The sequence below is a fragment of the Schistocerca serialis genome, chromosome 2, assembly GCF_023864345.2.
Source record: "Schistocerca serialis cubense isolate TAMUIC-IGC-003099 chromosome 2, iqSchSeri2.2, whole genome shotgun sequence".
In the NCBI taxonomy this organism is placed as follows: domain Eukaryota; kingdom Metazoa; phylum Arthropoda; class Insecta; order Orthoptera; family Acrididae; genus Schistocerca; species Schistocerca serialis.
Genome location: NC_064639.1, coordinates 1,092,991,448 through 1,093,015,167, shown reverse-complemented (window position 1 = coordinate 1,093,015,167; position 23,720 = coordinate 1,092,991,448). Strand labels below are relative to the sequence as shown.

The window sequence follows — 23,720 nt, the reverse complement described above, 5'->3', positions numbered from 1 at the left end:
GGACTAGTAAGTTAAGAATATTTTGTGACATAGCACTGCAATGAAATTTATAAGTATCGGCGTCATCTGTTGGTTACAATACTCAGACACAAAAAGCACAGCTCAGCTGAGTAATTTTAGACCCTACTGAAGTATCTCAGTGATACAACCACATGTATCTTGATGGTAATTCATGTTAGTGTGTAAATAAACACTATGAGAAACAACTCTTCCCACTTTTTAGCGAATACAGTACCCTTCTATAGGCATACCTTCGTCCCATTCTTCACAATATTTAAATCGTATTGCAATAAACCATTAGTCGACACGTTGCCACTGTCGACATAGCGCGATTCTTACCTTAGGCTGCGGCACCGTCTAGCCGCTCACGCGGTTCCCAACACACGCCGACTGCCCCGCGTTCTGCTAGCGACGGTAATCAACTTACGGCGAAATGCCTCAAATAAATTTGCAAGTGCCGGAGCGCTACTTAGATGTTCAAACACTGCCTAAGTGTGGGAACACACAGAAAGCCAGTGGTCTGCGTACCGACTCACTGCACTGTCCAGTGCAGTTACACGCCCTACGGATTCGCAGTGTTGGTTAGCGCGCTATAGCAGTCAAGAAGGTGCGGCAGTGCCTCTGCGACTAGAAACGGCGCGCGCGCTCTGCCTTGTCTGCAGTTGCACTCACGCGATTTTAAAGTAACTATTCGCCACAAAAAAGCTCATTCTTTCGCATCTTGTAGCTTTACGTGGCAGCTTCATGGTGAAATGCCTATCATTTCGTTATCGTCATAGTTTAGTTTTTGTGATGTTTTGAATTTAAGAAACACACTGCACGAAATTCGAATATGTTGCAACGAAAAATAGCGGTCGCTACTATTTTGTGTGTGGTGCCCATTACATCATTCTTTGTGGCATATGAAATTTAAGTAACCGAATAATTCTTTAGGCTTGGGAGGTGGTCTCGAGAAAATGAATTTTCTGTAGCACTATCAGTTCCGCCCATGAATGCCAAAATAGAGCAAAAGGAAAATACCCATAACATCCATTGTATCTGCTAAACATTTTAGCTGACAGTAAGTGTGATTTCTGATCGGTCGTTCTGGAGTTCAATAATTAAAATTCGGTTCTGTAGTTTCCTCTTTAGGATATAGAGTAGGGCTAGTAATTAATTAAAATGTCAAGGCTCTTTAGATAGTTTGGCACTCGGCGCCGAATAAATAACGTTAATTACCGTCTTAGTATACAGTGGGCACTCAGCCACACAAAGGCTTTGTTAATTTGCCGGATATAGACTGGGAGACTCAAATGTTCATAACGGGTGGCAGGGACAAAGAATCCAGTGAAATTTTTTTAAGTGCTTTATCTGAAAACTACCTTGAGCAGTTAAACAGACAACCGACTCGTGGCGATAACATATTAGACCTTCTGGTGACAAACAGACCCGAACTATTTGAAAAAGTTAACGCAGAACAGGGAATCAGCGATCATAAAGCGGTTACGGCATCAATGATTTCAGCCGTAAATAGAAATATTAAAAAGGGTAGGAAGATTTTTCTGTTTAGAAAAAGTGACAAAAAGCAGATTTCAGAGTACCTGTTGTCTCAACACAAAAGTTTTGTCTCAAGTACAGATAGTGTTGAGGATCAGTGGACAAAGTTCAAAACCATCGTACATTATGCGTTAGATGAGTACGTGCCAAGCCAGATCGTAAGAGATGGAAAAGAGCCACCGTGGTACAACAACCGAGTTAGAAAACTGCTGCGGAAGCAAAGGGAACTTCACAGCAAACATAAACATAGCCAAAGCCTTGCAGACAAACAAAAATTACGCGAAGCGAAATGTAGTGTGAGGAGGACTATGCGAGAGGCGTCCAATGAATTCGAAAGTAAAGTTCAATGTACTGACTTGGCAGAAAATCCTAAGAAATTTTGGTCTTATGTCAAAGCGGTAGGTGGATCAAAACAAAATGTCCAGACACTCTGTGACCAAAATCGTACTGAAATAGAGGATGACAGACTAAAGGCCGAAATACTAAATGTCTTTTTCCAAAGTTGTTTCACAGAGGAAGACTGCACTGTAGTTCCTTCTCTAGATTGTCGCACAGATGACAAAATGGTAGATATCGAAATAGACGACAGAGGGATAGAGAAACGATTAAAATTGCTCAAAAGAGGAAAGGCCTCTGGACCTGATGGGATACCAGTTCGATTTTACACAGAGTACGCGAAGGAACTTGCCCCCCTTCTTGCAGCGGTGTACCGTAGGTCTCTAGAAGAGCGTAGCGTTCCAAAGGATTGGAAAAGGGCACAGGTCATCCCCGTTTTCAACAAGGGACGTCGAACAGATGTGCGGAACTATAGACCTATATCTCTAACGTCGATCAGTTGTAGAATTTTGGAACACGTATTGTGTTCGAGTATAATGACTTTCCTGCAGACTAGAAATCTACTCTGTAGGAATCAGTATGGGTTTCATGTGAAACCCAGCTCGCGCTATTCGTCCACGAGACTCTGAGAGCCATAGATACGGGTTCACAGGTAGATGCCGTGTTTCTTGACTTCCGCAAGGCGTTCGATACAGTTCCCCACAGTCGTTTAATGAACAAAGTAAGAGCATATGGACTATCAGACCAATTGTGTGATTGGATTGAAGAGTTCCTAGATAACAGAACGCAGCATGTCATTCTCAATGGAGAGAAGTCTTCCGAAGTAAGAGTGATTTCAGGTGTGCCGCAGGGGAGTGTCATAGGTCCGTTGCTATTCACAATATACATAAATGACCTTGTGGATGACATCGGAAGTTCACTGAGGCTTTTTGCAGATGATGCTGTGGTGTATCGAGAGGTTGTAACAATGGAAAATTGTACTGAAATGCAGGAGGATCTGCAGCGAATTGACGCATGGTGCAGGGAGTGGCAATTGAATCTCAATGTAGACAAGTGTAATGTGCTGTGAATACATAGAAAGTAAGATCCCTTATCATTTAGCTACAAAATAGCAGGTCAGCAACTGGAAGCAGTTAATACCATAAATTATCTGGGAGTACGCAGTAGGAGTGATTTAAAATGGAATGATCATATAATGTTGATCGTCGGTAAAGCAGATGCCAGACTGAGATTCATTGTAAGAATCCTAAGGAAATGCAATCCGATAGCAAAGGAAGTAGGTTACAGTACGCTTGTTCGCTCACTGCTTGAATACTGCTCAGCAGTGTGGGATCCGTACCAGATAGGGTTGATAGAAGATATAGAGAAGATCCAGCGGAGAGCAGCGCGCTTCGTTACAGGATCATTTAGTAATCGCGAAAGCGTTACGGAGAGTATAGATGAACTCCAGTGGAAGACTCTGCAGGAGAGACGCTCAGTAGCTCGGTACGGGCTTTTGTTAAAGTTTCGAGAACATACCTTCACCGAAGAGTCAAGCAGTATATTGCTCCCTCCTACGTATATCTCGCGAAGAGACCATGAGGATAAAATCAGAGAGATTGGAGCCCACACAGAGGCATACCGACAATCCTTCTTTCTACGAACAATACGAGACTGGAATAGAAGGGAGAACCGATAGAGGTACTCAAGTTACCCTCCGCCACACACCGTCAGGTGGCTTGCGGAGTATGGATGTAGATGTAGATGTAGATAAGGTGAACTGAACCAATTTCACCCTAAGTGTGAACCATATTTAATGCTACTCTGACGACTTGAGTGCTCCTAACCTACCTCAGCAATCATATCCGGAAACAGGGACTTACAGTTTAACACGGGATCCAAAGCAGGTATCATTCCTGATATATTTTCACATCACTGAGAGATGAAGGCTAGGATAAAAGCATACCGAAGAGTTTTGAAGTTTGACCTGGATTTGATTTTGAGACCTTTCGGTTTCCTGGCATGTACTTTACCACTAGACCACCAAGGTCGACTGTTTAATGGTGGTATCAGCAGCTGTAATCTTCTGCAACTTATCCTCAGCATTAATTTATTAATCATCACGTCCGGTTACAGAAGTTACTTATTTATGAAATTAAAGATCGGTAAGTTATTGGTTGATTTCATATTGCCGCGCGGGATTAGCCGAGCGGTCTTGAGGCGCTGCAGTCATAGACTGTGCGGCTGCTCCCGGCGGAGGTTCGAGTCCTCCCTCGGACATGGGTGTGTGTGTTTGTCCTTAGGATAATTTAGGTTAAGTAGTGTGTAAGCTTAGGGACTGATGACCTTAGCAGTTAAGTCCCATAAGATTTCACACACATTTGAACATTCATTTTGACTTCATATTTACTGCATCTCCATAGTCACTTTCACTAATATTTGCTTGTGTGGTGGCGCAATGCATTTGTTTTACCAGTAGTTGATCGAAATGGGAGAAAATATCTCGGAGCACAATTTTTAACTACGTACGTTTCAGCCGGTGTCTTGGATTCAGTTCCATAGTTCTTGGAGGTATCGTGTAGAATAATAGGATGTTCATCTATTCCATCAGCAAATGGTGCATTGAATGTACAAAGATACCTCGAACATACACATCAGAAACAAAGGGTAAAAAAATTTCAGGGTTATATGTTTATTTTGCACAACAGTATGAAAACTGGGCCGGCGTGAACAAATTTCTCTTCATAGTCGTAAGAGATAAGTCCACAGAAAATGCAATGAAGCAGACACTAAAACAGGTAGACACTCCAGAGTAAAAAGCACGCAATTGCCGTAAATACAGACGTAGCCGCAGCTTTTAAATAACCTGTGCTGGCCAGTCTTATTTTGTACACTGAAGCTAGTAAGATACCTAAGAGACTTCGATTTGAGTCCCCGAGACTTCTTTCTAGCAGTTCGTATGAAGGACATTATCATACTGAAAATTTTTGAACTTAATATCTATACCCTTTGTTATCATTAGTATACAGGGTATAAAGGGTAACTGTTTGCAATGTACCACAGTGTCACGTTGCAAACAGTTATGGTAGAGGCATTCTACACTGTGTCATTCAAAATTAATCTTCTTTCCATGAACTAATCACACATCCTCTTGACTTATTAACGGTGACTGTCTCCTTCCGCTTGAGACAGAAATTAAGGAACATTGGGTAACGTGATTTGTTGTACAGCCAAATACTACATACCTTGGAAGTTAAGTCCTATTGATATAGCGGTAACAATCTGCCTTTGTCTTTGCAAGAAATCGATAGCAATAACGGTGAGGAATAGATATTACAGTGGATACGACTTGTTGCACGTTTTTGAAAAGCTGATCAGCGTGTTCCTTGCCGCTTTTGTCGATGTGGCCCGGTATGTGCCGTAAACAGATCGAATAATTAAAATTTTCGATCTTAGAAGTATTAAGATATATTAGTTTGTCCAGTGCAGGACAGTTAAGCTTCTTCCGGAGCTGCCCACGTACAGCACATCAAAGCGCTCATAGAATCGGTGGATATTGTGACTCGAAAAGTATTTTTTGTCACAACAGAATGAAAAGTGTTATAAGTTAAACCCCATACATTGGGGCAACGTGTCAGTGCCCCCCCCCCCCCCCCTTGCTCTTAGGGAAAGGAAAAAATATAGTGTAGCCAGGTGTTTTTCTTTTAAGAAAATTATTTAAAACTCGGTATTACATAGTTTTTGAACACGGTCGGAACTGCAACTCTTTTATCGATTTGTCTTCCAAAAATATAAAAATACTCCATAACCTCAGGTCTTGCCCCCGCACCCCTCCTTTGGCCCTCTTACGAACTATCGTATGGGCGCTCTTGTAAAGGGGCCTGTTAATTAACTGTTCCGTGAGTGTGATGATATGAATGTAACTCTTATCAACTTCATGCAGAGCTCACCAGATCATTTGGCTCGGTATTAAATTTTACACCTCCACGTTTCTGAAAAGAACATACTCTTATAGAAACTCTTCCTGGAACTATACTGAAGTTTCTCAGCTCCTTTGTAGAAGGTTACAAGAGAATTTTACAGGAATCTGATTTTCTTAATCTCATATTACAGTAATCGTAGTTGTGTCAGCTATGTCTCGTTTGGCCACATTTGACAAACTTTTTGTTAGTGGTATTGTAGGCAGATAATATCTTGCATCACGCCCGTCTTGTCCGAACGAACACTGGCTACTCGCAAGGCGCGCAGAACTTATCTAGGCGGGTCGTTACATGGTTTATCACCAAAAGCTCTTAAGGTGTGCCTGGGCAACAAAGAAAACGTTTACGAGTGCAGAGTGTTTCGAACATGGACGTTTTACGAAGTTATTTGGAGAGAGAGTGGGGGAGGGGGGCCACGGTGACGTAGCGCCGGTGAATGTAGAATGCAGCCTTCACAATTTGAAAGCGTGAAATTGGAAGCAGCCGAGTCATGGATGAGGCGCGAAAAAGGTAAGCCACAGCGCCGTTTACTCTTCTTTTTATCATTCTCTCTACCGTTAGGGCGCAAGAATTATTGTACTAAAATTCTTGTAAACTGAAGAACATAACGAAATCAGATAAAAATAATAACTGAGCTCCTGTTGATGTAGTTCAGTTCGAGATTTATCAATGCTATCACATCCGGACGTTCTCAATGTATAAATGATCGATGTGCAGCAACATATAGTAATGCTGTAGCTAGAGCGGCTCTGCAACGTTGTGTAGAGATAGTATTTTAATAGTAATCGCCCAATTCTTTAAAGAATCGAGCTCCCATGTATAAAACAGCTTCAAATTTCTGATTACGTTAGAAACGAGTTAAATATCTGACCTTACGCACAGAAGCGAGAAAAAGTTTAGAAATGCTTTCAAATTATCCTTAAAGCTCGTTGGAAGACGCTAAGTGTTCTGCTTATGAAACACTGGATGAATATAGTGCGGGTAATTTGAGCTCCATTTTAAGCAAAATCAAGTTTTTCACGCACCTCAGTGTTTATGCCATATCTCCTGAACTACGTACAGGAATATAATTTTGCAGGTACGTTCTGCAGTATATTTGGATACCGTCTGCAAACTTTGTTACGAATAAAGTAGGTAGTGAAGAAGTAATAAATCAAAACGTCAAATCTGATACTGAAGTTTGCTGTATGTACAGCGAAAAGACAGTAAGCGATACTATTCTTTTTTTTTCATTTCTAGAGAGGTCACAGCAAGGAAACGTTTCCTAAAGTTTTGCAATTATGTGTATAGTTCATTGGAAGTCGCTAAGTGTTCTCATTCTCAAATACTGGATGAATAAAGACTGGGTATCTGCGCTCCTTTGATTACGCTACCTGAAGACAAACACACACTTTATAACTGTAATACAGGGTGTCCCACATAGGAATAGATAATAGTAACATTAAAAATATATAGGTATCTGTTTATAAGAGATGCTGGAAGTGGTGGCCATGGGCATCCAGGCATCGCTGACTTCGTGTGATAACGTTACCAGCAACACGCCGCGATTCTGCAGGCGTGATGTTCTTACTTCTTCTAGTAACGTTCCGTTTAAGATCATCTGTTGAGCGAGAATTGTCAGCATACTCTTTGCTTCTTAGTGTGCCCCATAAATTATAATCTCACGATGTAAAGTCTGGGTACCTTGGAGGCCAGAGGCCTCTACTGACGAGTCTGTCTTCAGGGAACACGTTGATGACGTGGGCCATACTTTGGTTGGACGTGTGAGCGGTTGCTTCATCTTGTCGGAATACTGCATACAACATTTCTGCATCTGTTAATTGTGCATAGAAAGAGTCAAAGATCTCTAGATGTCTGGCACTTTTTGTTGTGTCGGTATCTGGGCCGACACCGTGAAGTTGAGATGGCTGAAAAGGCAAGCTAGACTAACGCAGACGGGCGTGAAGTACTGGAACAGGATACGTAATTAATGTTAGGAAGAAAAGTACGGAGCAGGTTTAATACTTAACTTTACTTAATCCTTGTGGTACATCGATCTTGACGATACACAGGAGACTTTAAGTACAATCACTGTATGGCTAATGGCGCCTTGCTAGTTCGTAGCCATTAACTTAGCTGATGGCTATTCTGTCTCTCGGCTAATGAGAGAGAAAGGCTTCGTACATCTGGTCGGTAGCTAGGTTCTCGTACAACTGGGGCGAGTGCTCTCTCGTATCACGAGACCTGCCTTGGTGGTGGCGCTAGGTCTGCGATTACACAGTGGCGACACGCGGGTCCGACATGTACTAAATGGACCGCGGCCGATTTAAGCTACCACCTAGCAAGTGTGGTGTCTGGCGGTGACACCACACTTTTTATGCTGTAATTGAAAAATATGGGGCCAATAATGCGCATGGCGGACAACGCACACCAAACACCTGTCTTCTTTGAGTGGAGAGGTTCGTCATGCAGAGTATGTCGGTTGCCCTGCGACCAGTATCTCCAAATCTGTGAATTTACATAGCGTGACAAATGAAACCACGTCTCATCTGACATCAAGTAAAGCAAGGGTTTCAAGTAACGGTTAGTAGTTGATGTTAACAGCCGATTATAATAAACTATTTTTTTCCTGAAGGACATTTTCACTCTGCAGCGGAGTGTGCGCTGATATGAAACTTCCTGGCAGATTAAAACTGTGTGCCGTACCGAGACTCGAACTCGGGACCTTGCCTATCGCGGGTAAGTGCTCTACCAACTGAGCTACCCAAGCACGACTCACCGCCCGTCCTCACAGCTTTACTTCTGCCAGTACCTCGTCTCCTACCTTCCAAACTTTGCAGAAGCTCTCCTGCGAATCTTGCAGAACTAGCACTCCTGAAAGAAAGGATATTGCGAAGACATGGCTTAGCCACAGCCTGGGGGATATTTCCGGAATGACATTTTCACTCTGCAGCGGAGTGTGTGCTGATATGAAACTTCCTGGCAGATGAAAACTTTTTTCCCTGATCCTCAAATTTCAACTCTAGTGCCACGCTCACACGATACTTTTTTAATTTCATGTTTTTTGGTAGACGATGACCCGCTGTACGAGATACACCAACCCGCTGCGTTAACCTCCTTACCGACTTGCGGTAATGTCTGTGCGAATTCCGTCTATAGTTTCAGGGGTCCTCTGGCTCGGTCGCCTATTCCTCTGCATATTGCGAACGGACCCTACAGCCCCTCTATCTGCTGTACAAATACTGAATAGTGGTATCGAGAAACAAGTATTCTTGGTTGCAGTGTTCAAATTAATTTATTATTTCCCAATAACGCGTTTCACCTTTATTTTGGCATCTTCGGACTGGCTATATTTTGTAGCAATCGGGACATGGGATACCGCGCATAAAATATCCCAGCAGATAAATGCCCCTTGCCAAAGCTTTAAAAACAGTGCGTTGTGTTCACATTACGGCGTGTGGCGCAGTCCAATGGAAACCAAGCGCGATGAGGCCTACAGTAAATGTTTACATCACAAACATGCCAGAGGCGTAGTGCGTATTCTGGCTGAGTGTGATACGTGCAGCCAGTTTTTACTGATGTCTAAGTTTTGCTGTATTGCGTCTGAAGCCTGCACCACCCACATCCATTGGAATTCTGTCCTTTTCTGTGACTCCCTGTGGTCTCGTCCAAAGATCGCGCTGTCACACCACTCTCGCCAATGGGCGAAAATACAAAAAACATTAGCGACGTCTCGATGGAATCTGCAAGGACGAGTGGGAGAGGCTAAAGAAGAAACGCCCTCCACCTCAGCGCAGCAGCGCCCTCACACGGAGGCCAACACAGAGCCGGGCATGGTAGCACTCCGCCCCTGTCCGTGACCTCAGTTGGAGCAGTCAGCATCAGCGAGTGGGACTAGAGAGTTATTCAAGTCACAGATGGAAATGTACTTTTGTCAGGGATGAATATTGTACTTCGAGAGAACAGTTTACTAATAATTGCACCAAGTGATGCCTTAATAGTCAATGACACTTGTAAATCATCAAGTGCTCCTCTGTCAAATGATTCTGTCAAGATAAGTAAATCTTTTTATTCATTCATGTAATAAAGTGAACTAATATTTCATATACTGTAGTTCGATGAGCAACCCCCAGAGCAATCTAAGAACCTACAGCTATGGCCGGATTGCTGTATGGTGTGGCAGGTGGCAGTTGACGCTAAATAACGAAAAGTGTGAGGTGATCCACATGAGTTCCAAAAGAAATCCGTTGGAATTCGATTACTCGATAATAGTACAATTCTCAAGGCTGTCAATTCAACTAAGTACCTGGGTGTTAAAATTACGAACAACTTCAGTTGGAAAGACCACACAGATAATATTGTGGAGAAGGCGAGCCAAAGGTTGCGTTTCATTGGCAGGACACTTAGAAGATGCAACAAGTCCTCTAAAGAGACAGCTTACACTACACTCGTTCGTCCTCTGTTAGAATATTGCTTCGCGGTGTGGGATCCTTACCAGGTGGGATTGACGGAGGACATCGAAAGGGTGCAAAAAAGGGCAGTCCGTTTTGTATTATCACGTAATAGGGGAGAGAATGTGGCAGATATGATACGCGAGTTGGGATGGAAGTCATTAAAGCAAAGACGTTTTTCGTCGCGGCGAGATCTACACTCCTGGAAATTGAAATAAGAACACCGTGAATTCATTGTCCCAGGAAGGGGAAACTTTATTGACACATTCCTGGGGTCAGATACATCACATGATCACACTGACAGAACCACAGGCACATAGACACAGGCAACAGAGCATGCACAATGTCGGCACTAGTACAGTGTATATCCACCTTTCGCAGCAATGCAGGCTGCTATTCTCCCATGGAGACGATCGTAGAGATGCTGGATGTAGTCCTGTGGAACGGCTTGCCATGCCATTTCCACCTGGCGCCTCAGTTGGACCAGCGTTCGTGTTGGACGTGCAGACCGCGTGAGACGACGCTTCATCCAGTCCCAAACATGCTCAATGGGGGACAGATCCGGAGATCTTGCTGGCCAGGGTAGTTGACTTACACCTTCTAGAGCACGTTGGGTGGCACGGGATACATGCGGACGTGCATTGTCCTGTTGGAATAGCAAGTTCCCTTGCCGGTCTAGGAATGGTAGAACGATGGGTTCGATCACGGTTTGGATGTACCGTGCACTATTCAGTGTCCCCTCGACGATCACCAGTGGTGTACGGCCAGTGTAGGAGATCGCTCCCCACACCATGATGCCGGGTGTTGGCCCTGTGTGCCTCGGTCGTATGCAGTCCTGATTGTGGCGCTCACCTGCACGGCGCCAAACACGCATACGACCATCATTGGCACCAAGGCAGAAGCGACTCTCATCGCTGAAGACGACACGTCTCCATTCGTCCCTCCATTCACGCCTGTCGCAACACCACTGGAGGCGGGCTGCACGATGTTGGGGCGTGAGCGGAAGACGGCCTAACGGTGTGCGGGACCGTAGCCCAGCTTCATGGAGACGGTTGCGAATGGTCCTCGCCGATACCCCAGGAGCAACAGTGTCCCTAATTTGCTGGGAAGTGGCGGTGCGGTCCCCTACGGCACTGCGTAGGATCCTACGGTCTTGGCGTGCATCCGTGCGTCGCTGCGGTCCGGTCCCAGGTCGACGGGCACGTGCACCTTCCGCCGACCACTGGCGACAACATCGATGTACTGTGGAGACCTCACGCCCCACGTGTTGAACAATTCGGCGGTACGTCCACCCGGCCTCCCGCATGCCCACTATACGCCCTCGCTCAAAGTCCGTCAACTGCACATACGGTTCACGTCCACGCTGTCGCGGCATGCTACCAGTGTTAAAGACTGCGATGGAGCTCCGTATGCCACGGCAAACTGGCTGACACTGACGGCGGCGGTGCACAAATGCTGCGCAGCTAGCGCCATTCGACGGCCAACACCACGGTTCCTGGTGTGTCCGCTGTGCCGTGCGTGTGATCATTGCTTGTACAGCCGTCTCGCAGTGTCCGGAGCAAGTATGGTGGGTCTGACACACCGGTGTCAATGTGTTCTTTTTTCCATTTCCAGGAGTGTATTTACGAAATTTCAGTCACCAACTTTCTCTTTCGAATGCGAAAATCTTTTGTTGAGCCCAGCCTACATACGTAGGAATGATCGTCAAAATAAAATAAGAGAAATCAGAGCTCGAACAGAAAGGTTTAGGTGTTCGTTTTTCCCGCGCGCTGTTCGAGAGTGGAATGGTAGAGAGATAGTATGATTGTGGATCGATGAACCCTCTGCCAAGCACTTAAATGTGAATTGTAGAGTAATCATGTAGATGTAGATGTAGATGTAGATGATTGCAGTTTCGTCTCGTCATAACATTCTCCGATTCCAGTACCCTTCCTGTTAGCTTCCTATGAAGCGACGAAGGTATATTACAACACACCATCGACAAAACGTCTTTCATTTTAAACGTTTCAGGAATTACTGCAACCAATCGCCGTCTTTGTCTTTCCTCTTACTTTGCCAGCTACCTAAACGTGAAAGGATAGTAGACACTGTTGTAGCAACATTTATTTTATCCTTTTTGAAGTATAGATTATACTGGTTTATTTTTAAGGGGATCCAGGTGATTACGAAAATCTCGGTTTTGAGTCTTTTGTATTCTAAAACAGTAGTGACTTTCCCCTCTAAAAACATTTATTTTGCAGTTAACTTAATCTTGGTATTTTTAATTTATTTCCTAAAAACTCCGCACCCGGTAGCTGAGTGGTCAGCGCGAGAAAATGTCAATCGTAAGGGCACGGGTTCGATTCCCGGGTGGGTCGGAGATTTTCTCCGTTCAGGGACTGGGTGTTGTGTAGTCCTAATCATCATCATTTCATCCCCATCGACGCGCAAGTCGCCGAAGTGGCGTCAACTCGAAAGACTTGCACCCGGCGAACGGTCTACCCGACGGGAGGCCCTAGTCACACGACATTTCCTGAAAGTATGCTGGGACAGATTTGTCGCGACTTCCTTTCTGGAAAAATTTATGACATTCAATCTATTTAGTAATTCCACAGATGAAACACCAGCTCCGACATTCAGTGCAAAGAATCATAGTAAGCACATTGTCCATATCCTCGTTCTCCTTCGGTGTACGACCGTAAACACATTTATTTAATTACACAATATCAGACGTATTTCTCAAAATTATCTTTATAATGTCCATGACAGCTCTTGATACACCGTGGTTAGGTCTACAAAAATGCTCTAATCCTTGGTATCTATTGTATTTGCAGCAAGTTCCTGGACACTTTGGACATATACTGAGGCGCAAAACTTAAACATGAAAGCAATATTCGCGAGTTGTGTCGCTGCCAAGTACATAGCTCACAAATTGTTCAAATGGCTCTGAGAACTATGGGACTTAACATCTTAGGTCATCAGTCCCCTAGAACTTAGAACTACTTAAACCTAACTAACCTAAGGACACCACACACATCCATGCCCGAGGCAGGATTCGAACCTGCGACCGTAGCAGTCGCGCGGTTCCGGACTGAAGCGCCTAGAACCGCTCGGCCACCTTGGCCGGCGTACATAGCTCGATTAAATTTGGACCATACATAGACAGGACTTCTACAGTATAATACAGAAGACAGCTCAAAGATACACACAATGAGACGAACATAAATGGCAGTTTCATTCAAATACAATAGATACACTGAAGTCTCCACGATTCATTATGGTGGACGACGCTGTATGGTTTGCAATGTGCTCCTTTGCCGGCCACCAGTTTGGTGAGGAATCCTTGTGGTAGGGCGTTCCATTCCTCCACCAGAGCGGTTGAAATTACTGGATAGTCGCTGATGAGTGTGAGTGCGCTGCAAACTTCCAGCTTCATTTTGTATTATAATATATCGCTGCTACATGTGTGCAGGAATACATCTTACTTCTGTACGTTGTTGTTGTTGTGGTCTTCAGTCCTGAGACTGATTTGATGCAGCTCTCCATGCCACTCTCTCCTGTGCAAGCTTCTGCATCTCCCAGTACCTTCTGCAGCCTACATCCTTCTGAATATGCTTAGTGTATTCATCTCTTGGTCTCCCTCTACGATTTTCACCCTCCACACTGCCCTCCGATACCAAACTGGTGATCCCTCGATGTCTCAGAACATGTCCTACCAACCGATCCCTTCTTCTAGTCAAGTTGTGCCACAAGCTCCTCTTCTCCCCAATTCTATTCATTACCTCATCATTAGTTATGTGATCTACCCATATAATCTTCAGCATTCTTCTGTAGCACCACATTTCCAAAGTTTCTATTCTCTTCTCGTCTAAACTATTTATCGTCCACATTTCACTTCCATACATTGCTACACTCCATACGAATACTTTCAGAAACGACTTCCTGACATTTAAATCTATACTCAATGTTAACAAATTTGTCTTCTTCAGAAACGCTTTCCTTGCCATTGCCAGTCTACATTTTATATCCTCTCTACTTCGACCATCACCAGTTATTTTGCTCCCCAAATAGCAAAACTCCTTTACTACTTTAAGCGTCTCATTTCCTAATCTAATTCCCTCAGCATCACCCGACTTAATTCGACTACATTCCATTACCCTCGCTTTGCTTTTGTTGATGTTCATCTTATACCCTCCTTTCAAGACACTATCCATTCCGTTCAACTGCTCTTCCAAGTCCTTTGCTGTCTCTGACGGAATTACAATGTCATCGGCGAACATCAAAGTTTTTATTTCTTCTCCATGGACTTTTCTTTTGTTTTCTTTATTGCTTGCTCAATATACAGATTGAAAACATCGGGGATAGGCTACAACCCTGTCTCACTCCCTTCCCAACCGCTGCTTCCCTTTCATACCCTTCTGCTCTTATAACTGCCATCTGGTTTCTGTACAAATTGTAAATAGCCTTTCGCTTCCTGTATTTTACCCCTACCACCTTCAGAATTTGAAAGAGAGTATTCCAGTCAACATTGTCAAAAACTTACTCTAAATCTACAAATGCTAGAAACGTACGTTTGCCTTTCCTTAAGCTTTCTTCTGAGATAAGTCGTAGGTTCAGTATTGCCACACGTGTTCCAAGATTTCTACAGAGTCCAAACTGATCTTCCCCGACGTCGGCTTCTATCAGTTTTTCCTTCGTCTGTAAAGAATTCGCGTTATTATTTTGCAGCTGTGACTTATTAAACTGATAGTTCGGCAATTTTCACATCTGTCAACACCTGCTTTCTTTGGGATTGCAATTATTATATTCTTCTTGAAGTCTGAGGGAATTTCGCCTGTCTCATACATCTTGCTTACCAGATGGTAGATTTTTGTCACGACTGGCTCTCCCAAGGCTGTCAGTAGTTCTAAGGGAATGTTGTCTACTCCGGGGGCCTTGTTTCGACTCAGGTCTTTCAGTGCTCTGTCGTGCTTCTGTACGTATGTTGTACAAAATATGCCACAATTGCACAGAAGATGTATTCCTGTCCACGTGAATATTATAATGTAAAATGAAGCTGGAAGCTTACGATACCTGCTTGAAAATGACCAAAAGTCGAAACTGACCAATCGCATAGATAATTAAAAAAAAAAAAAAAAAAAAAAGACAGCCTACCTGGACCATGTTTTCATTCTTGAAGCTGTCTTGATCCTGCGTGGTGTAAATACGAGTTTTCTTCAGACTGTTTCTCTCTTTAATTAGTGTTAGTGTGGACTGTGATATCCATGGATGTTTTTCACTTTGTTCAGATTTCGGAAGTGACGAGGAAACGACCTCTTTCATTTGGTCGCACGACATAGGGTTGTGAAATCAGACGCTTCTTTTTGAAAGACGAACTGCGTCAACTTGCGCAGTCACGGAACTCGCGTCTCCTGTTACACGAGATTTCAGGAAAAGCTGTCAACATGTATGACACGCCTAGTCGCGAAAACGGACTTATTTTTATGAAATGGTAAGCAGCTGTATCCAACAACGGGTGGCGTGACCCACGCCCAAGGTTCTCCCGTAGTTCATGCTCGCGCAAACTCGTTCTGTTTGTCATCCGCACGCGCCAATACGGAAAAAAAGCAAAAAAACTCTCGGCGGCCGCCGGAGCGAGCCTCAGCAGCGCAGTCGGTGATTGGCGGAGCGGCGGCGCGCCTCCGCGCTCCACAAGGTGAGCAGGTCTCGGCTGGTGGCTGGCGGCTATCCCACTGTACCACGAGCCGGAGGCCCCAGTCACCGCCTGCTTCCTCGAGCTTCAGCAGTCTGGACTAGAGGACGGTCGGCATCCGCATCCAGCGACTAGGAGATCTAATCCGCCAGCTGAACTTCCACGGAGGAATCGCCTCTGCTAATCAGCCATCCCCACAGAGATTGAGGTAGGTCGGGTATTTAAAAATGAAGCAGTCGTTACACTAGTGACAGTTTCAGTACAGTTCTTCACCAGGCTGGGAAACTATATGAAACTCTGTTCTCTCAGCTGCCCGGCACTAATGACTGACATCAGCGAAACATTCAGGGGGTTCAGGTGGAACGCTACTATTTTCATCAAATTTCTGACTAGACTGAGGATAACTTGGTAGGGAAGAGGCAACATGTTATAACGGATGAAGAGTCTGTGACAGATGTAGAAATAATTTCAGGTGTGCCCCACGTAAGTATTTTGGGACCTATGTTTTTAGCCGGCCGGATTGACCAAGTGGTTCTAGGCGCTTCAGTCTGGAACCGCGCGACCGCTAGGGTCGGACGTTCGAATCCTGCCTCGGGCATGGATGTGTGTGATGTCCTTAGGTTAGTTAGGTTTAAGTAGTTCTATGTTCTAGGGGACTGATGACCTCAGATGTTAGGTCCCATAGTGCTCAGAGCCATTTGAACCGTTTTGAACCTATGTTGTTCATGTTGTATATTACTGGTCTTGTAAACAATATTAGTAGTAACCTCAGACTTCTTGCTAATCTAGATCTGCATCTACATGGTTACTCTGCAATTCACTATTAAGAGCTTGGCACAGGGTTCACTGAACCACTTTCAAGCTATTTTTCTACCGTTCCACTCTTGAACAGCGCGCGGGAAAAACGAACACTTAAATATTTCTTTAATTTCTCTCATTTTACTATGATGACTATTTTTCCCTATGTAGGTGGGCGCAAACAAAATATTTTCACGCTCTGAGGAGAAAGTTCAAGTGGTTCAAATGGCTCTGAGCACTATGGGACTTAACATCTGAGGTCATCATCCCCCTAGAACTTAGAACTACTTAAACCCAGTTGTGGTAAGAGGTACCCTCCGCCAAGCACCGTATGGTGGATTGTGGAGTATGTATGTAGATGTAGATGTAGAAATCTCACTAACCTAAGGACATCACACACATCCATGCCCGAGGCAGGATTCGAACCTGCGACCGTAGCAGTCGCGCGGTTCCGGACCGAAGCGCCTAGAACCGCTCGGCCACCTCGGCCGGCTGAGGAGAAAGTGGGTGATGGAAATTTCACTAGAAGATCCTGCCGCAACGAAAAACGCCTTTGCTTTAATAATTGTTACCTCAATTCGCGTATCATATCCGTGCTACTCTCGACTGTTTCATGATAATACAAAACGAGCTGTTCACAAAGGGATGTCCTCCATCATTCCTATCTGATGCGGACTCCAAACCCAAGGCAACACTCCAGAAAAGGGCGGACAAGCGTAGTGTAAGCAATCTCTTTGGCACACCTGTTGCATTTTCTAAGTGCTCTGCCAATAAATCGTAGTTTTTGGTTTGTTTTCCCCACAACATTATCTATGTACTCGTTCCAATTTAAGATATTCGTAATTGTAGTCCCTAAGTATTCAGTTGAATTTAGCCTTTAGATTTGTGAGATTAATCGTGTAACCGAAATTTGGCGGTTTTCTTTTAGTACTCATGTGGATGACTTCGCACTTTTCATTATTTGGAGCAAATTGCCACTTTTCGCACCAAACAGGTATGTTGCCTAAATCATTTTGCTATTGGTTATAATCATATAATGCCTTTGTAAGACGGTAAATGGCAGTATCTTCTGCAAACAATCTAAAAGGGCTTCTCAGATTGTCTCCTATGTCATTTATGTAGATCAAGAACAGCAGAGGGTTTATAACACTTCGTTGGGGAACGCCAGATATTATTTCTCTTTTACGCGATGACTTTCCGCCAGTTACTACGAACTGCGACCCTTTTGACAGGAAATAACGAATCCAGTCTCACAACTAGGAAGGTTTCTCGTAGGCAAATCGCTTATAATGAACAGTGTCAAAAGCCTTCTCGAAACCTAAAGATGTTTAATTTGACGTCCCTTGTTGATAGAACTGATTAATTCGTGAGAATAAGGAGCTAGTTCTGTTTCACAGGAACGATACTTTCTGAAACCGGGTTGACTGTTTGTCAATTAATTCTTTTGTTCGAGATAACTCATAATGTTCGAACACAATGTACGTTCCGAAACCCTATTGCAATTCGACGTTAACGATATGGGTTTGTAATTCTGTGAATTATTCGTATTTTCTTTCTTGGGGATTGGTGTGGCTTGTGCAACTTTCCAGTCTTTAGGTACGAATCTTTCTATGAGCGAGCGGTTGTTTATTACTGTTAACTACGGAGTTATCCTATCAAGATACTCTGGAAGCAACCTGCCTGGTATACAATGCGGATCGGAGGTCTTCCTTTTATTAGGTGATTTAAACTGCTTTACTACACCGAAGGTGTCTACTTGTAAGTTACTCACTATGGCAATTGTTCTTGATTCGAATCCTGGAGTATTTACTTCGTCTTCTTCGGTGAACGAATTTTGGGAAAATGTGTTCACTAACTCCGCCTTAGAGGCACTGTCATCAGTAACACCATCATTGTTATCGTGGAGTGGAGGCACTGATTGCGTCTTCCCCTCGTGTACTCTACATACGTCCAGAATCTCGCTAGGTTTTCTGCTTGGCTTCAAGGCAGAGTTTCATTGTGGAAACTATTAAAAGCATTTTGCATAGATATTCGAGCTAAATTGGAGCTTATGTGAAACTTCACCAATCTTGGAAATTCTGCGTACTTTTAAATTTGACATGCGTTTTTCGTTGCTTCTGCAACAGTGTTCCGACCTGTTTTGTGTGCAATAGGGATCAGTAACATTTATTATTAATTTCTTCGGTATATACACTATGTGATCAAAAGTATCCGGACACCTGACTGAAAATGACTTAAACGTTCGTGGCGCCCTCCATAGGTAATGCTGGAATTCAATACGGTGTTGGCCCATCCTTAGTCTTGATGAAAACTTCCACTCTCGCAGGCATACGTATAATCTGGTGCTGGCAGGTTTTTTGGGGAATGGCAGCCCATTCTTCACGGAGTGCTGCACTGAGGAGATGTATCGATGTCGGTGGGTGAGGCCTGGCACAGAGTCGGCGTTCCAAAACATCCCAAAGGTGTTCTGTGAGTTTCAGGTCAGGACTCTGTGCAGGCCAATCCATTACAGAGATGTTATTGTCTTGTAACACTCCGCCATAGGCCGTGCATTATGAACAGGTGTTCGATCGTGTTGAAAGGTGCAATCGCCATCCCCGAATTGCTCTTCAACAGTGGGAAGCAAGAAGGTGCTTAAAACATTAATGTAGGCCTTTGCTGTGATAGTGCGACGCAAAACAACAAGGGGTGCAAGCCCCCTCCACGAAAAACACGACCATACTTTCACACAATCGCCTCCGAATTTTACTATTGGCACTACACACGCTGGCAGATGACGTTCACTGGGCAATCGCCATACCCACACCCTGCCAGCGGATGGCCACATTGTGTACAGTGATTCGTCACTCCACACAACGTTTTTCCACTGGTCAATCGTCCAATGTTTACGCTCCTTACACCAAGCGAGGCGTCGTTTGGCATTTACCGGCATGATGTGTGGCTTATGAGCAGCCGCTCGACCATGAAATCCAAGTTTTCTCACCCCTCGCCTACCTGTCATAGTACTTGCAGTGGATCCTGATGAAGTTTGGAATTCCTGTGTGATGGTCTGGATAGGTGTCTGCCTATTACACATTACGACCCTCTTCAAAAGTCGGCGGTCTCTGTCAATCAACAGACGAGGCCGGTCTGTACCCTTTCGTGCTGTACGTCTCCCTTCACGTTTCCACTTCCCCATCACATCGGAAACAGTGGACCTATGGATGTTTGGGAGTGTGGAAATCTCACGTACAGACGTATGACACAAGTGACACCCAATCACCTGAACAAGTTCGAAGTCCGTGAGTTCCGCGGAGCGCCCCTTTCTGTTCTCTCACGGTGTCTAATGACTACTGAGGTTGCTGGTATGGAGTACCTGGCAGTAGGTGGCAGCACAATGCACATAGTATGAAAATCGTGTGTTTTTGGATGTGTCCGGATACTTTTGATCATTAGTGTACTTTCAATTGCCGTCAGTGCACGCTTACGTAGTCAGATTGGAAGAAATGGGCGCCGCCACTTAGCAAGGCGTCAGATGACGCAGTTTTCTACGAGTATAATAAGGAACTTTCTGAAAGAAGCTGCACAGATATCCAGTCAGACCTTGGGAAAATTTCAAAGTGCTGCACAAACTGCTAATTAGCTTATAATGTACAGAAACGTAAAACTGTGCACTTCAAAAAACGAAGAAATATATTTAGCCTATAAGATCATTGAATCTCCACTGAAAACCGTGAACTCATAAAAATAGCTGAGTGCAACACTTTTTAGGGATATGAAACGGAATGATGACATAGACTCACTCTTAAGTAAATGCAAATGGCTGTAAGCACTAAGGGACTTAACATCTGAGGTCATCAGTCCCTTAGACTTAGAACTACTTAAACCTAACTAACCTAAGGACATCACACACATCCATGCCCGAGGCAGGATTGGAACCTGCGACCGAAGCAGCAGCGCGGTTCCGGACTGAAGCGCCTAGAACCGCTCGGTCACAGCGGCCGGCAGTCTGAGGTAACACAGGTGGCAATCAGTCTAGAAAGCGCAATGCTTACAAATAACTTGTGCGTCTCATCTTACACTACTGCTATATTGTGTGAGACCCATACCAAACAGAACTAACAGGGTGTAGAGAACGTGTAGAAAGAAGGGCGACACGAATGGCCACAGGTTTTGTTTGTGCCACTTCAATTGGCGGACGCTTGAAGATTGACGCAGACTAACTGGCGAAAGCATCCTCTAAAAGTTTCAAGAACGACCTTGAGGACAGAACTAGACTAATTACATCACGCACGCACATTCATTCCTCCCTCGCTCCATACGCTATTGCAGTGGGAAAAAGCTCTAATATTCGGTATCAAGCTACGGACCGTCTTGCACTTCAGAGTAGTTTGCAGAGTATGTACGTAAATAATAATAATAATAATAATTCCATGTGGCTCGGTGGCCTCTGTCAAGTCTTGTCTACAAGAAAGCAGCAACGCCAGGAGACAGTATAGATTTCAGAACGACCTGAAGATGACTGATGAATGGTACAGGCTCTGGCAGTTGACCCTGAGGGCAAATAAATGTAAAATACAGCGTGTCCCATTCAAACTTCCCTGATTTCAAAGGCCCAGAAAAAAAGAATTTATTTATTTATCTTCAGTACACCTCTATATGTGAATCATTTGTAGCACGAAGAATATCGACTCTGTATTCAATTTATTGCCAAGTTCTTTGTAACATTTCCTCTGTTAATTTTGCAATCGCACTAGTGATACGATGTCGCAACGTGGTAATATCATCCACTTTGGTCACATACACGCGGTCCTTCACGAGTCCCCACATGAAGAAATCAAGCAGCGTAATGTCGGGCGAGCGTCGTGACCAGGCAATGGGTCATCCGCGTCCGAACTAACGACTGGGAAATTTCCTATCCAGGAATTTGCGAACAGCCGTTGACCAATCCGGCGGAACTCCATCTTGTTGAAAAATGGTGTTGGGTTGGAAGTCTTGTATCAAGGGGTACACACACTGCTCCAGCATGTCCAGATACACTGACTCATCCACTGTTTGTTTTGCATAGAAGAACGGTCCAAAAATCCTGTCGTGCATTAGCCCGCACCAGACGTTTAGTTCACAGCTATCACGAACATGTTCAATGAGAATGTGCGGATTTTGCGAACCCCAAATCCGAACATTATGCCTATTAACCGTTCCTGATAGATGAAAGGTTGCCTCATCTGAGAATAAACATCTTTCCAGGAAGCTGGCATCCATATCAATACGCTGCAGCATATTCGCAGCAATTTGTTGTCGGTGTGGTTTGTCGTTTGGCGTCATATGTTGCAGAATTTGCACTTTGTAAGCACACATACGAAGACTCTGGTGTGCTACACGATGCAATGTTGATAGAGAGGTACATCAAGTTGCATAGATGCTTGACGAATTGACTTACGTGGGCTTCTGAGAAACGTCTGTCTGATGTTCTCCACTGTCTCTTCTGAAACTCCGTAACGTGCACCGCCAGAATGTTTCAGAACACTTCCTGTTGCCCGAAACTTCATATACCATACCTTAATTGTTTTCCAATCAGGTAGATCATATTTGTACACACGACGATAATTTTTTTGCACAGTAATCGGCGATTTTGTTTCTGCAAACCACACTACTACTTGCTCGTGCTGATGTGGAGTCGCCATTTTCGCTTCATGTGACCATGCTGCACTCTGGCGACGATACTTGGCATTTCTGATGCGGGAATTTAAATTATTTGAGATGCTCTACAATGTGGTGCATTTTTCAGTGTCGTATCTACTGTCGTTTTTCTCTCCTGGGTCCTTGAAATCAGGGAGGTTTGAGTGGGACACCCTGTAGTGCTCATACATAGGAAAAAAACTACTACTGTAGAACTACATTGTTGATCAAAAATTGCTATAAACATTACCTACCGTAAAACATCTAGGAGTAACTACCCAGACCGACCGTAAGTCAAATGACTACATAAAACAAATAGCAGGAAAAGTATATGCCATACTGAAATTCACACGAAGAATCTTGAGGAAATGTAACTTATCCACGAAGGAAATGGCTTACAAGGCGCTTGTTCGACTATTATTGAGTATTGTTCATCTACCTGGGGCCGTTACCAGGTAGGACTGATAGAAGATACAGAGCAGATCCAATGAAGAGCGGCGCGTGTCGTCACGAAGTAGTTTAGTCGGCGAGAGAGCGATACAGAGCTGCTCAACGAACTCCAGTGATAAACATTACAAGAGAAGCGTTGTGCATCACGGAGAGTTTTACAACTGAAATTTCGAGTAAGCATTTCCAGGGAAGAATCGGACAACTTATTACTTCCCCCCAGATACATCTCATGAAGTGACCACGGCGAGAAAATGAGAGAAATTAGAGCTAATGCAGAGGCTTACCCGACAATCATTCTTACCAAGGGGCATTCGGGAGTGGATCATTACCACGAGGCATTTGGGAGTGGATCAGGAAAGGGGGGGGGGGGATCAGCTACTGGTGCCTGAAGTATCCTCCACCACACACCGTTGGGTGGCTTGCGGAGTATGATGTAGATGATCCATATCATGTGTTTCAGTTACCCGACTGGGAACAGTGGACCTACAGTTCAACGTGGGATCTGATTCTCTTGTCGTTTCTGGGGAACCTTCACTCTATTTGTAGGTGAATGCTAAAAGGCTGAGTGAAAATCCCATGGTCCAACTGGGATTCGATCCCGTGACCTCTGGGTGTCCAAGCTCTGGATTTAATGCTGGGCCACCAGATCCGACTGTATATAGATGTAAATGTGTAACTGTAGATGAGAGAAAAGAAACTCTTAAATTTTTCACATAGAAAGAGTTTTCCTAAAGAAACAATTATCCACGTGTTGAATTTATATCGCGCACAATGACTTTTGTTGGAACATTCGACATTACTGCAAACTGAAGTAGAATTAGAGAATTTTTTTGTTGAAATGTTGATTTGTCTGATGTCTTTCATGCTTTACTAAACACGTCG

The 23,720-nt window shown here is 44.2% G+C and overlaps 1 protein-coding gene across 1 annotated transcript in view; it reads left to right on the top strand.

Annotated features, from left to right (window-relative positions):
- The first annotated feature begins 15,935 nt into the window (after nucleotides 1–15,935).
- The window catches only part of LOC126458550 (L-threonine 3-dehydrogenase, mitochondrial), a 220,191-nt gene continuing 212,406 nt past the window's right edge, over nucleotides 15,936–23,720 (top strand). The window contains exon 1 of the mRNA XM_050095670.1: nucleotides 15,936–16,140. The gene's annotated coding sequence lies outside the window, so the exon portion shown is untranslated. The remainder of the gene's footprint in view (nucleotides 16,141–23,720) is intronic.